The following is a 16,102-nucleotide window of genomic DNA, read 5'->3' as shown; positions in this document are numbered from 1 at the left end:
TAATAAGTACCACATTCTAGATTTTTTGTGACTGTTTCCTAATAGCGTCATTTAACTTTTTGCTCAATTAAGTGTACTTGCAGACATCAGGTCTAGAGTCTTGAGTAGATTTAGTTATTTTAGGCAATACAACCTCATGGGTGATACCATGTATAGAACATTGCAGCATATCAGGCACAATGTGAGGATGGCCTCCTATTGATGATATTAAGTTTGATCACTAATCGAGATGGTGATAGTCATCTCTCCCCATAACAAAGGTTATATTCCCTGCAGTGTTCAGCAATTGATCTAGAGACAAGGGATGATACTTTGCTCTCATATTCTTTCTAGCTGGTGATTTCAGAATTGCTTATTTTATTGCGGGTTACAAAATAGCAGTGTTCTAATTCTGTCATTCCTTTCACATTTATCAACCTGTTTTTTTTTTTTTTTCTTTAAAGAAAAGCACTCCTTCTTTTGCTTAAATGCTACTTTGGAGTCATATATTTATTTTTAATGTTATAATCAAGTACAGTGATTACTTTTTTTGTTCCTTAAATTCTCCCAAGTTTTGCCAGTTGGAACTCCTTCAGATTGACTCCTCTGTGCTTTTGACATTATCCCTTTAGTCATTGAGTGTTCCTTTGCTTTCTGGCACAGTATGCTGGGAAAGATTGAGGGCAGGAGAAGGAGGCCATGACAGAGGATGAGATGATTGGATGGCATCACTGACTCAATGGACATGGGCTTGGGTGGACTCCAGGAGTTGGTGATAGACTCAGGGAGGCCTGGTGTGCTGCGGTTGATGGGGTCTCAAAGAGTCGGACACGACTGAGTGACTGAACTGAAGTTATCTAAGATTAATCTTGTCCTGTCCCAGACATAGATTAGCCATGTCTTTAAGAAGCTGTTGTTACCTTAGGTGGGGACTGGCATTTAGAAACCAAGATATGTTGTCAGGGTATTTATTGATGATAGTTTATTATCCCTTCTGTCTTCTTGTAGTTGAAAGAGCTAGGGATATATATATATTTATTTATATGTGTGTGGTGTGTATGTATATATTCCACACACATACATGTATGATTTATGTAATCATAAATTTATATTGATATTTGCAGTTCAAATTTAACATTACACTATCTTATTTTACTTTATGTTTGGATTTTTCCCTTAAAGTGCACATCTTGGTTTCTAATAACAGATAATATATTTGTATCTATCTATATAATATAACAAATTATATATAATATAGCATATATAAAATATAACATATTATATAATATATAATTATTATGCATATTATAATACAAATAAAATTGCTTAAAATTATAACACTGACATCACTATGATTAAAAAAAAAGCCTACTCAGTAAATTAGTAGATTTCTTTGCAGTTCTTTTTGTTCTTAGAGCATATATTACTAAGGATATACAGTCAGACGGGTATAGTCCAAAGTACATGATACAATGATTATGGTTATGTTATGAGTTTTAATACAGAGTATCCAATTGAGTTCAGTTGTTTCATCTGCCTTCTTTAAAAGCAAAGAATCCCTTTCTAAAATCTCTGTGGCCCCCTTCCTAAGTCTCATTGGCAATGAAATGGGATTTTCAAGATCGTCTTTGGCTAATAAGTGTTTATTTCTGAGTGACATTGGGAAAGATGGAAATGAGAACAAAATCTGGGCTTTTGACAAGGAAGAGAAGGAAGGGCTCTTTGATTGGCATGGTCACTGTCTGTTGATGACAACTGTTACGTATTTCTAGCCACTTCACTAAATACATGCACGTGTGCCACTCTCTACCTTTTACATTAATGTTTAAAAAATACAAATCCCCAGTGTTGGCGTGGCTGTGGTGAAGATGATATTTTCATGTGTTACTGATGAACATGTAAATAGGAACGAACTGTCATTGAAAAAATCAGTTTGACAAGATGTAAAGAACCATATTTTTATGGTTTGGTTTAAAAATTTAACTCCTCTGAGCTTGTCATGTGGAGATAACCCAAATAATTTAAACAACTTAAATGTCTGTGTTGTATAGTGAAATGGTTAATTAAATCATAACGCAGTTGCTTAATGGAAGTGTAGCTTCATCATAAATGATAATTATGAAAACCATGGGGTAACTGTGTAGTAAGAAAATGTTTATAAAACTGAATGGGGAAAAAACTCAGAATGCCAGTGTATGCCCATGCAATAATTGTTTTAAAAAATTATGTCTTTATATGAGGAAAGTCTAGGAAAGAACATGGTAAAAGGAAGTCAGTTGGATAGGGATGAATGTAGATAAATTCTTAATTTTATTTAGAATTTTGTTAGTGTTTTTCAACTAAAACAAAGGCAACCGAGGGGGAAACAATCCCATATTCTGAAGTCAACCAGAGATTTAGCTGAGCTCTTAAGCAGATTTAAATCTTCTTTAAAAAAAAAAAATTTTGATTGTATCTGCAAGCCTTTTCATACCCTGCCTTGCCCCTTCAACTGGAAAAGTATGTCGGATTCCACAATTACCCTAACAGAATGTCAATTGTGCCAGTGGAATGTCTCATATCAAAAAACGATGGAATTTGCTTCTTTCAGCCACACAGAGGAACTGCACCTTCCGTGCTGCCAGAAAGCTCAGCCTGGAATTGATTGCTCGAGTTGTCTCCCCGAGCACAGTTGAATTGATTGCTTTCTGAGAAATTCTCTTAAGGGATTTGCTGACCAGGTGCCTACTGGGCTGCCTGTGTCCCTGGCTGAAGCAGAACCTGCAGAAGGAAGATGATCCTGGACTCATCAAGTGGAAGGGTCTTTGGGAAGAAGATCAATTCTGAGAAATGCAAGGCCTAGAATTGAAATTGTGAGCTTGGAAAATATGATAAAGAGAAGGAGCTGGAAGGAACCATTTGGAGATCCAAACTGAAAGGCCAGGTAATGGAAACCTAAAACCCAGCTGAAAATGAGATTATCAAAGTGCACGTATTGTGAAGACATTTCTTTTATATTAGTCTCTGGCCAGAGCATGCTTAGCCTCTCCAATGTTCTTACTGTCTGGGCCAGTAAAAGAGCCCATTCCTCAGTTTTTCTGGTCTTTGTTCTTATGGGAATGCTTGTGACTTACGTTGGCTTTGCTGATTTTAGAATTGCCTTCACTGAGCAGCAATTTAGTATTTTTCCCCTTGCTTTAATAATCTCTATAAGAAATAGCTATGGAAATAGCCGTGGGAAGACTGTTGTTTTATCTTCTGTAAAGCCACTTTGAAGGCATCATCTGTTGTTTTACTCAACATCTAAGTGATGATTTCTTCTTACAGCTATGTGATAAAAGCTTTTGAGAATCCTTTTTAGAATGCAGTGTCAGGAAAACATTTTTCTCTTCTCATGAACTGGTTAGTTTCCATTTTCCTATGGTGAGAAATTTGAAGCTCCAGTTTTACTTCTCTTTTTGCTTTGAGTGCCAGGAAGCTCACAGATAAATAAAATACTTGAACCTAAGGTAATACTTCTCTTACACTTGATGTCAGGCATAATCATCTTCTGTCCTCAGAAATATTCTGTTTTTGACTCCTAGATACAGAGAACAAACTGGTGGTTGTCAGAGGGGAGACGGGTGGGGAGTTGGGTGAAAAATATGAAGAGAATTAAGAGATGCCAACTTCCAGTTATAAAATAAATGTCATGAGGATATAATATAAAGCATAGGGAGTATAGTCAATGACATTGCAGTAACTTTGTATGGTGACAGATGGTTACTAGAATTATTGTGGTGATCAATTCCTGATGTGTATAAATGTCAAATCACTATGCTGTACACCTGAAACTAATATTATATGTCAACTATACTTCAATAACTTTTTAAAAAAATACGCTATTTTTTGTCATCCTTTCATATTTATTTTTTGACTAATCAATTTACTTTAGTGTTCTTCTTTGCATCACTTAAAAATTTAGAAATGGAAAGAGATTATCTGTAACTAAATATTCGATGGGAAGGTTAAAGCAGCAGATTGTAATAGAAAGAAAAGGGGTTTGGGTATCACACAGGCCTGAGTTCAAATTCTTGCTTTGCTGCTTGTGAGCCTTGTTGGCTTGAGCATATTGCCGACCTTGATTAGCCCTCAGTGTCTTCATTTACAAAGTGGATATAATAGGCCAGATAAAAATGTATAATAAGTTTACTGTGCAGATTCTAGCCTAGAAAAGACTGAAGGGAGATACAAACGTTGTCAGGAAATAGAGAAAGAACCATTAAATTTTAAAGGGCCAGCGGAGATAGGACCAGAAGATGAACCAGAAGGTAGATTTTGATTCCAAAAAAAAGAAGCAGTTTCTCCCTGTTAGATCATTTAGATGATGGAAAGAGGTTCTTGCTACCACAAGTGCTGAGCAGACTGTATCTGGGCCGATTTGAGGTTCCTAAGGCAGTGTTCCAACACTGGATGGAACTCTATCCGAAGGGCTGTGGAAAGTTCTGCCCAGCTCTTACTGATCATATTATCTCACCCTCAACCTCTTTAAACTTGTTCCTACTAACCAAACTGATCATATCACACCACAGTCTGACCAGGCATGCCCCCCGACCACCCACCAAACCTTAGAAAGTACGTTCATGATTATTTTTTATTTTTTAGTGATGCATTTATCTGATATCCTGCAGGCAGTATAGAACCCATGAAGACCCTAACCACATACAGTCAGCTCTCCATATTGGTGGGTTCCACACCTGTGAGTTTAACCAACCGTGGATAGAAAATGTTCAGAAAAAAATTCCAGAAAGTTCTAAAAAGCAAAACTGGAATTTGCTGCAAGCCAGCAACTATTTACATAGCATTTGCATTGTATTTCCAACTATTTACATAGCATTTACATTGTATTAGGTATTATAAGTAATCTCGAGATTATTTAAAGTAGGCGGGAGTCTGTGAGTAGGTTATATGCAAATACTAAGCCATTTTATATAAGGGACTTGAGCATCCTCAGATTTTGGTATCTGTTGGTAGCGGGTGGGAGTCCTGGAACCAGTCCCCTGCAGAAACCAAGATATACAGTTGACCCTCGAACAACCGGGGTTTGAACTGCATGAGTCTGCTTACATGCATTTTTCTTTTCCCTCTCTGAATATATACCCCAGTACTACACCATCCATGGTTGGTTGAATCTGTGGATGTGGAAGCACAGATACGGAGGGCCGACTGCAAAGTTATTTATGGATTTTTGTGTGGAGGGTTGGTGCCCCTAACCCCTGTATGGTTCAAGGTTCAACTGTATAACGAACCCAGAGATAGAAGCCAGAGTTTCTCTAAACTTAGTATGTCTGTAAGTAAATTGCACACCCAATTCCCACTTTCTGTATTCCTCCCAAACATTACTTTGAAATTTGAGCATAAATTTTGATCCCTCATTTACTGAGGTCTGCCATGTCAAATCAGTAACGAAAGCCTATCTAGTCCCCTTGGGAATGTTTTTGCAACCACCTCTTCTTTTCCAGTTTGGTTCAGTGGAAAGAGGGAGGCACTGAGGCAGCACACATCTTGATTCAAACCTCAGTTCTTCTCCTTTCTAGCTATGTGACCTGGGCAAGCTGTTTATCCTCTGTGAGTCTTTGTAGGTTCATCTGTAAAATAGGCTTACCAATAGGGTTGCTGTAATAAATAAATAAAATAATGTCTGCAATTCGCATAGCATAGGTAGGGCTAGATGCACAATAGTTATTCCATAAATCTTAGTTCTCTTTCTTCTCCTTTACCTTCTCTAAGGGTTTTCCTGACTACGTTAGTCCAGAATGCTAATATCTTTCATCTGGCAATCAATTACAAATTGTCCTGAAGTATTGCAGAGAAGCATTTGATTATTTTTAGCTTCTGATGATTTAATAACTCTTCTCTCCAACTAAACCTTAAACCCTATCCATTCAGTTATTTACTGAATACTCACTTATTTAGAAGTGACTAAATACCAATCACTGATTGACAATGTAAATGGGTATGGAATTCTATTCTTAAGGGATGTATTTCCTAGTACCTGGCACATATGCTTATCCATGTCAAACGAATGACTGAATGAATACTTAAGGCATCACAAGTTAAGCCTGTGGCTCAAGATGAAATGGATAGAAAGCGAGAAAGACTGGAAAGAAATGAAATCAATTAAGCGATTATCACAGTAGGCCAGGTGAGATAAAACCAATATCTGATGCAGGGAATTGAGAGTAGAAAGGAAAAACCTGGGAGACAATTTAGGTAGAGCTTAAAGATTTTATATGGGAGAATGATTCTGGAGAAACACTCATCAGGAATGATCTAGTGCCTGGCTATCAAGGAGTTAGAAGTGAAACAAGATCAATATTTTGAGTATTAGTGCCCTTATGTCTTCAGTTCAGTTCAGTTCAGTCGCTCAGTTGTGTCCGACTCTTTGCAACCCCATGAATCACAGCACGCCAGGCCTCCCTATCCATCACCATCTCCCGGAGTTCACTCAGACTCACGTCCATCGAGTCAGTGATGCCATCCAGCCATCTCATCCTCTGTCGTCCCCTTATCCTCCTGCCCCCAATCCCTCCCAGCATCAGAGTCTTTTCCAATGAGTCAACTCTTCCCATGAGGTGGCCAAAGTACTGGAGTTTCAGCTTTAGCATCATTCCTTCCAAAGAACACCCAGGGCTGATCTCCTTCAGAATGGACTGGTTGGATCTCCTTGCAGTCCAAGGGACTCTCAAGAGTCTTCTCCAACACCACAGTTCAAAAGCATCAATTCTTCGACGTTCAGCCTTCTTCACAGTCCAACTCTCACATCCATACATGACCACTGGAAAAACCATAGCCTTGACTAGATGAACCTTTGTTGGCAAAGTAATGTCTCTGCTTTTCAATATGCTCTCTAGGTTGGTCATAACTTTCCTTCCAAGGAGTAAGTGTCTTTTAATTTCATGGCTGCAATCACCATCTGTAGTGATTTTGGACCCCAGAAAAATAAAGTCTGACACTGTTTCCACTGTTTCCCCATCTATTTCCCATGAAGTGATGGGACCAGATGCCATGATCTTAGTTTTCTGAATGTTGAGTTTTAAGCCAACTTTTTCACTCTCCTCTTTCACTCTCTTCAAGAGGCTTTTGAGTTCCTCTTCACTTTCTGCCATAAGGGTGGTGTCATCTGCATATCTGAGGTGACTGATATTTCTCCTGGCAATCTTGATTCCAGCTTGTGCTTCCTCCAGCCCAGCATTTCTCATGATGTACTCTGCATATAAGTTAAATAAGCAGGGTGACAATATACAGCCTTGACGTACTCCTTTTCCTATTTGGAACCAGTCTGTTGTTACGTGTCTGGTTCTAACTGTTGCTTCCTGACCTGCATACAGATTTCTTAAGAGGCAGGTCAGGTGGCCTGGTATTCCCATCTCTTTCAGAATTTTCCACAGTTTATTGTGATCCACACAGGCAAAGGCTTTGGCATAGTCAATAAAGCAGAAATAGATGTTTTTCTGGAACTCTCTTGCTTTTTCGATGATCCAGCAGATGTTGGCAATTTGGTCTCTGGTTCCTCTGCCTTTTCTAAAACCAGCTTGAACATCTGGAAGTTCACGGTTCATGTATTGCTGAAGCCTGGATTGGAGAATTTTGAGCATTACTTTAGTAGCATGTGAGATGAGTGCAATTGTGCGGTAGTTTGAGCATTCTTTGGCTTTGCCTTTCTTTGGGATTGCAGTGAAAACTGAGGTACCATTAATTGGGGATTACAAAGTGGAGAATGTCTGGAAGAAAAGATGAGTTAAGTCATAAATGTGTTTGAGGTGTTGGTGGGAAATTCAAGGAGAGATATAGAAGTATTTGTGAGAAATTTGGGACAATATCCCAAGAGATAGGAATGTAGGCAAAAGGTTTCCTAGAAAGACAATGTAGAGAAGAGAATTTCAGGTAGAGGTAACACGTGTGCAGAAGCCTAGGGATTAAAAGGGCCAGCACCCAACCTATGCCTGTTACAAGTAGTGTGATAAGAGGAATATGGGGTGTAGGAGGGGCAAACAGGAGCTGAGACTAAATCTGTAAGACAAGATTAGGTCATAAAGGAGCTTGTATGAAAGATAAAGAATTCTAGACTATGTCTTGTAAGTGATGGGAAGCCATTCAACATACACATGGCCAGGTTATTGTACTTAAAGTAGATGACACAGACCTCCAGACTTGATCTTATTAGGCTCAGTGATGCTTTTTGCTCTGGATTAAAAAGTTGCTTTTCTTCCACTGGAAAGAAGATGACCTTTCTTACTCTACACCCTCAGCAACTTTCTTCCCTGGATTCTGAAGGAGGGGGATCCATTCTCAAGTCATTTCTGAGAGAGTCTGTGGATTGTGTTGCCAGAAGAGTCAAACCACCCCCTACACTGTTTTTCAGCATCTCTGGGGGATGTAGTGGAGGGTTTCTTCAGGAAGAGACCATCACAGATTTCTCTGCAGACAAGAATTTTCTGCCACAAATTCTGGAATTCCACTTCCTAGGGCCACCCCCTTGTTGATTGTGGTGACACCCTACCTAATGATTCTGTAATGAGAAGTAGCATGACATTACCATCTTACATCTCTGACCTGCATGTGAATGTGTTACCAACAGAAAGGAAACTTGGGAAATCAAAACAGGAAGGATTCTATTATCAGGCCAACGTGCCCACTATTGCAGTGCTCCGAACGCCTTATTGGCATTCCTATTCACGTCCAACCCCAGTGTAATTAATCACTGGTGCATTTGCTATCTCAGGCTACAAAGATATGTCTTGAAGCCTTTTCAAGTTTCTTCCAAGCTTCTTGCCTTGGCATTTTCCCAAGCTGCTTCTTGAAGAACAGCAAGCTGGTATTTGGAGCATATGGCCATGGTCTGTTTGTGTGTTCATTAAATCAAGATACCAATGAAAAGAAAGCAGAAAGCTTTCTGTCCTTTAAATGGAATTGTCAACCCAGATATCTGCTGCCTTTCCCAAACCCTGGCCTGAAATGCCTGGCAAGTGAGGCTGTGTTATAATGACAGATTAATTCATATCGGACTTTGATGGTGGCCTGAAAACTTTTTTGACATCAGTTTTTAGGAATTGCATTTAGAAAATCAAAATTGACTTTAGCGTCTCCAGTTCTTAACAACAGCAGGGACATCTTGCCATAGTTGGAGTGTCAACCACTGAGATGAGGATGGGTGGGGAAATTTCAAGGCTGTCACAGCTGTGTGTAAGAAGAAGGCAGTGGTGGCCAAAAGCCACCGGAAGGGGGCTGTTTTCTGACTTGAGGCCTGTGCACAAACAAGGCTGTGGGTTCCTCTTGCTCCCTCATTTTCCCTCACTCGCTCCTCCTGCCATGTAATGTGTCAAAAGCAAATGAAAATTGAGAGGATTCAGCTGAAAATAGAATTGAATTCTATTAGTCAGCCTAATAGTGAAGGTGCATTTGGAAATACAGTGCTGTCTAGCTAATGTTTACCACTTGACTACTCATGCCCCAGGCTCGAAATGCATAATGATGCAAATTAAAACCCAGCAAATGGAGGAGTTGGAATCTCAAAGATAACCATACCTAATGCAGGGTATGACAGAACATCTGCTCTTTAATTAATCTGACGTAAAGAAGGAAGCACTGCGTTGAGATGCACAGTGTTTATGACAACTGTTTTTTTGTGTGTGGTGAACCTGCTCCTGGACTCCTTCATGTAATTGTTGCTACTTTGTAACCCACACAAAGCCCAGCTGAACAACCCCTGTCAGCCAGAAAAGAAAATATGGGCAGAAAGGAGACTGAGAAGAAAATATGATGATTTCAGAATTTTAATCAGGCCAGGCACCAGTCACAACTTCCACTCTTGTGGGGTTGGCCTGCCTGGGTGGTAGAAACTTAACTGGAATATTTCCTTTTGTAATATGAGAAATCAGCTTTGTGTCTGTGTACACACATACACACATATATCAATGACATTAATATATGTCATATTTTATATTTTATAAAGAGCTTTAACATGTAGTACAGTGGTTAAAATGATAGGCTTTGGGGCTATACTGTCTGCTTGAATCATTTCATTATTTCCTAACCTGTAATTCTGGGTTTTTGTTGTTCAGTCGTCCAGTTGTGTCCAACTCTAAAATATTTACTCTGGGTTTCAGTTTCCTTATTTGTATAATATAAGTGAAGTCCTCAGTCACGTCCAACTCTTTGTGACCCCATGGACTGTAGCCTACCAGGCTCCTCTGTCCATGGGATTTTCCAGGCAATAGTACTGGAGTGGATTGCCATTTCCTTCTCCAGGGGATCTTCCCAACCCAGGGATTGAACCCAGGTCTCCCGCATTGTAGACAGATGCTTTACTGTCTGAGCCACTGGGGAAGTCCTCTTGTATAATATGCCTAATAACAATTCCTTTTTTAGAAGGCTCTGAGATCAAACAAGTCAATCCTAAAGGAAGTCAGTCCTGAATCTTCATGGGAAGGACTGATGCTGAAGTTGAAACTCCAATACTTTGGATACCTGATGCAAAGAACTGACTTATTGGAAAAGACCCTGTTGCTGGGAAAGATTGAAGGCAGGAGGGGAAGGGGACGACAGAGGATGAAGTAGTTGGATGGCATAACTGACCTGACGGACATGAGTCTGAGCAAGCTCCGGGAGTTGGTGATGGACAGGGAAGCCTTGCATGCTGCAGTCCGTGGGGTTGCAGAGTCGGACACGACTGAGTGACTGAACTGACTGAGGGTTACATGAGTATCACTGTCATCACCACTTATAGTGCATTAACTGTGTGCTAGGCATAAATGTGTTACTTCGTTTACATGAATTAAGTTGTTTAATCTTTCCAACAACTCTGTCTCATAGTTAACAAGCTATTATGTGTAAGACTCTTAAAACAGTGATTGATACTGATTTTAAAATATGCAATAAATGTTAGCTGTGATAATTATCATGACTTTTTATGTCATCTATAATATATATTGTTATTTAATCTTCACCACTACCCTGTGAGAATGGGTCTGTTGGTTTCCCCACTTTATAGATGCCAGCTGAAGCGTGGAAAGATTCATTCAGGTACCCAAAGCTAGACACTTAGAGAGTGACAGAGCAAGGATTCCAGCCCCAAGTCATTTGACTTAAAACTTTGTGCTTTCAGCCCTTTCTTATTTAAAACTAGGGGGATTGTAAAAATTGAAGGGGTTAAAAAAGAGGTGAACAATTTGAAATGCGTTGTAATAATGTTATTTGTTCAAATTCGTCCTACCAAATCAAGCATGCTCAGCTCTGAAGGAAAATGGAGGTTATCTCAGATGTCAAAACACTTCCCCATGAATATTACGATTTTGGACACTGGCCATTTTATAAATTTCAATATTCATTTTTGCTCCACCGCTGTTTGGTATTCCTGTGGTATTTATTCACCAAGCATGAGAGTAATATCATGGAAACGCGGAGGCATCAAGATCTTAATTTTGCTCTGACATGGAATCTATTCCTATTTCATATACAGGTTGGCTGTTATTTTATAGCAGATGCTTTAAGGTTGATACATATAAAATTCACACACGGTTGAGAATTAGGCAGAGGGGAGGGCTAAAGGGAACAACGGGAGACCAGCATGAGGAGAGAAGTGAGATGCTTATGTTTTTTTTGACACCGAATTGGAATCTTTAAGTGTAAGTATTTCAAAGCCCTGGCAACGAATCCTCCTGTTTGCTGGGTGAGCTTCGTTCCATGGTGTTATTTCCCCATGGATATTAAGAGTCTTCCTGAGATGAGCGCGAGAAGCTAATCACAAACAAACAAAGAGAAGACTGCGATGCTTATTCCCGACCACCCTGTTCCTTCCACTGGAGGGGGCTCTCTCAAGCCCTTCTCTTCAGATGTGAAACAGACCAGATGGGTGTGCTATCTCCATCTTTTGGCCTTTAGCAGAGTCTCTGGAACAAAGCAGGGCAGCAGGGCTTCTTGAAGGCTTGCTTGGAGAGAGAGAGAGAGAGAGAGAGGCTGGATGGAATCTTGAATAAAAATGATAGGTTATGCTTTAAGCTGAATAAAAATAAGCTATCTGAAGAATATATAGAAGTGGCATGAGTGCTGCCTCTGGAAAGATTCATTTTTATTTGTCTATCTATGGATAAAGGAGGAAGATAGATAAATTGAAAGGGAAGTGCCATTTCTGAAATGTTCACCTTGGCAAAGGGCTTGAAACAATATAAAAAAAAACAGCGGCTCTTCCAAAATGACGGCTTCCCTTGAAGTTCGCCTACCTCTCTTCCCCTTCCTCGCCACCCCCTGCGCCCCCCACTACAAAAAAAAAAAAATATTCAAAGCTAGCCTAGTCACTGTGGGGAAAAAGACAGCGATCTTTTGTACGTTGTTATAATTAGCTAGGCCCATTTCATCATCAGATTATAGAATGGGATGCAGTGTTAAAAAAAGAACTAAAGGAAGAAACCAGGAGGAATGACCATTTTAATTGCATGTTTATTCTGTCTTCGCTTTCCCAAATTGGTTTCGTTTCCTCTGAGTGGGGTAAGTGCCAGGGTATTCATAGGAGCAGGGGGCCAGGGTGGATTCCACCATTTACCAGCATTTGAATTACCTCCGGACGGCTTGGCGGCCTCTAAATTTATACCCTTGAAGGCACAGCAACGAGCCTTCATCTCCTATGGAAGAGACTTGAAAGCATGCCAGAATAGGACCTCCGTCCTGCCTTCTTAGAGTCCTGGCACGTAGAATCACACAAGAAAACAAAAGGCATTTGTGAGGAGCCGTCCAGGAAGAAAGATTAACAATATAAACCGAGGGGGGGGAAGAGAAAGAAAAGAAAAAGCCCTTTAAGATGGTTTTGTGCTTATTTTAATAGAACTCGCACAGTCTCTGAATATGCTCTAATCAAAACCAAATGCTTGTTGCCGTACAGTGCTCTTTCTTTGTTCGCTGGTAATGCCCACTCTGCTCCGATGGGGGTGGGGCTGGGGCTGCTGGCTTATCTCTCCCCCAGGAATAAACAGCATCCTCAAGGTTAGGGCACGTGGCCGACTTGCTAAACCCCAGGAAAAACACCCATTGGCAGCTGGACCTTGTGGTCCCATCACCCCCAGGGCCTATGAAAAACTTGAAGATTTTTTTTTTCCTATGCCTTTTGATCCTGAAGTACATAAGGAACAGGGAAAGGAGCTCCTTTTTTCCCTGTCCATCTCCACCTCTCGTTCACCCTGTCAGTCCATCTGTTCATCTCGATGGGAGGCTTTTCTCCTTCCTTCTTCCCTCTTCCCCCTCATCCTTCCTCCATCCACCTCTGTCCCTCTGTCCGTCTCTGACTCACTTCTGGAAAAAAAAAAAAAAATCAGGCAGCTTTCAACTTGATTGGTTCATGTTGTCTGACCTTGACTTTCTGTGGGCTGGAAGGATTTCAGTCTTGGTTTTATCAGAATTAGCTTTTATCTGCACAGAAGTACCCGAGGAAGTTACTCATCTCCTCGTCTTTCACCTTAGGCTGGCTGCCTTCTCCTCTAATTTCTGTAACAACATGAAGAAAAGAAACAGGATGATTGTGATGGTTATGGAGATACGACTTTTCCTACAGGGCAGAGGGGATGAAGCCATAATCGAGTCCTGGGCTCAGGATCAATGTCTTTGGGTGATGCTGGGTGAGGTTATTAAGGGAGTCAGGTGGCCTGTTTTGTTTCACCGCCAGACAGTTCTTTTCAAATGCTTATGGGGTGTCCTGCAGGATGGGACTGGGAGGGAAGAAGAGGACCCCAGAAACCCAGAGACACAGTATCTGCACCTTTTCATGTCACCCCAGCACCGTGCAGCACAAATTGACTTTGTAAGATTGGCTCGGAAAATGAATACCCAGGACATCACTCTGTGTTACTTTCCTGTGAAATTACTTTTCTGAATGAAAATATTGAATTCCTTTGAAAGCAAGTAGTATAATATCTCTGGAAATGAAAATCCTGTGGAAATCACAAAGGAAAGAAGACTGAAGGATATGAAAGCGTTATATCTCTAAATGTTAGTCAGGCCCTGGATTTCATTTTTTTTTCCTTGACAACAATCATAACTGCTCTTTCTGATGTTGATACACTGGGCGCTGGAAATCTCCTAGATGCTTCTATTACAGATTTAGGTTTTATCTACAATAAACAGCCAATATCATTATCTTAATTTACTACAGCATTTGTATGCACTCGGCACTTTTTGTAGCCTACTCGCCTTGCAAGTCTGACCTGCGGAATTTTCCTTGTCTCAAGGGGAACATATTGACTTACCGCCAGGCTTCTGGTCGTCACAGACAGAGCTTCTGCTGAACTGACAGATGAACAGGGCAGATCCCTTGGAGGAGGTAGAGGCGTGGACGACAGGCCTTCTCACACTGCATCAACTACCTGGTTGCTCACCATTATTCCTCAAATCATCTTGAGAGAGACGGCCTCTACCCTTCTTGTTGTATTGACAGGCTCACCAGCTGTAGAGGGGATTTCTTGCAAATAAAAGCAGCCTCTCTAGAAACATGTTCACCCTTTCCATCTTCTCACTCATATCAGCTGTTTTAGGCTCCGTGAGTTGAAGCACCTTTGTTTTTTAGGTACATTATATTTGGTGTCATGTATTTTTTTTTAAGCAAGGTGTCAGCTGTCGACTGAATAAATTATTAAATGCCTCTCTTAACTTCTCCTCAGATCAGTACTCAAAAAAGGCAGGAAAGAGAAGAACAAACATTAAGGGAAGGATCTGGAAGCCCAATCAAGATAAAGTGATTCCCAAGGAGTATTACCTTTCGGTAAAGGAAATGGAGCCCTTTGCCCAGGTGAAATTGCCCGCCTGCCTGATGCTGAGCTGGGCAGAGCCACAGAGGAGATGGTTGAGATGCTTTCGGCTGTGTTTGTAGTGTGCGGGGACTTGGGAGGTACTGGGTGACCAAGCCAGTATTGATTTCCAAAAGCTTTAGAAAACTTGGCAATGGTTCTGATTTTTATTTTTTTTTTTTCCTTGTTTTTTTTTTTTTTTTAATTTTATTTTATTTTTAAACTTTATATAATTGTATTAGTTTTGCCAAATATCAAAATGAATCCATCACAGGTATACATGTGCTCCCCATCCTGAACCCTCCTCCCTCCTCCCTCCCCATACCATCCCTCTGGGTCGTCCCAGTGCACTAGCCCCAAGCATCTAGTATCATGCATTGGACCTGGACTGGCATCTCGTTTCATACATGATATTTTACATGTTTCAATGCCATTCTCCCAAATCTTCCCACCCTCTCCCTCTCCCACAGAGTCCATAAGACTGTTTCATACATCAGTGTCTCTTTTGCTGTCTCGTACACAGGGTTATTGTTATCATCTTTCTAAATTCCATATATATGCGTTAGTATACTGTATTGGTGTTTTTCCTTCTGGCTTACTTCACTCTGTATAATAGGCTCCAGTTTCATCCACCTCATTAGAACTGATTCAAATGAATTCTTTTTAATGGCTGAGTAATACTCCATTGTGTATATGTACCACAGCTTTCTTATCCATTCATCTGCTGATGGATATCTAGGTTGCTTCCATGTCCTGGCTATTATAAACAGTGCTGCGATGAACATTGGGGTACACGTGTCTCTTTCCCTTCTGGTTTCCTCAGTGTGTATGCCCAGCAGTGGGTTCTGATTTTTAAATAGATTAAGTGAAAAAAAAAAATTGATCAATTGTAAAAGTTGCTGCAATCCCTGGGAATTAGCCATAATCCCTAAGAACAGATTATGCCCTCACATCTTCATTTCATTTTGTGGATCAAATTTTAGCCATTTATAAAATCCTGTAGTCTCGAGTAGGATATTCGAACTGGGTGCTTTGTAAAACCTTAAAGTGAAGATGGAAACAGCTTGATGGCTTTCATTTTGATGGCTGTGTAATTGGCAGAGTGCTGCGGTGTCTGTCAGAAGGGAGATCCCTGGAGAAAAGGTGAACCCGCAGGTCCTTGATCTGGCTCGGGGCCAACATCTTTTCATTGAGATAGGTGAAGATTTATTTGTTAAAGTGGCAGGTGATATGGAGCTGGAAGGAATCATAAATAACTTGTCTTAGATCAAAAATTAGATATTAGAATACTCTAACAGACCCGAGGGATGACATTTAACGTAGGTATGGATAAT

The 16,102-nt window shown here is 40.4% G+C and overlaps 1 long non-coding RNA gene across 3 annotated transcripts in view; it reads left to right on the top strand.

Moving 5' to 3' along the window:
* The first annotated feature begins 2,574 nt into the window (after positions 1–2,574).
* Positions 2,575–16,102, top strand: part of LOC138988953 (uncharacterized) — a 153,030-nt gene continuing 139,502 nt past the window's right edge. For 2 of the 3 annotated variants that reach the window (XR_011465222.1, XR_011465224.1), the window contains exon 1: positions 2,575–2,902. This is a non-coding gene — a long non-coding RNA (uncharacterized lncRNA). Of the gene's footprint in view, positions 2,903–14,262; positions 14,771–16,102 lie in introns of those variants that run through there. The other variant, XR_011465223.1, reaches the window with a different exon arrangement.

The sequence above is a fragment of the Bos mutus genome, chromosome 8, assembly GCF_027580195.1.
Source record: "Bos mutus isolate GX-2022 chromosome 8, NWIPB_WYAK_1.1, whole genome shotgun sequence".
NCBI classification, from domain to species: Eukaryota; Metazoa; Chordata; class Mammalia; order Artiodactyla; family Bovidae; genus Bos; species Bos mutus.
Note: the sequence above shows the minus strand (reverse complement) of the source record. Positions and strands in the feature narration are given on the sequence as shown.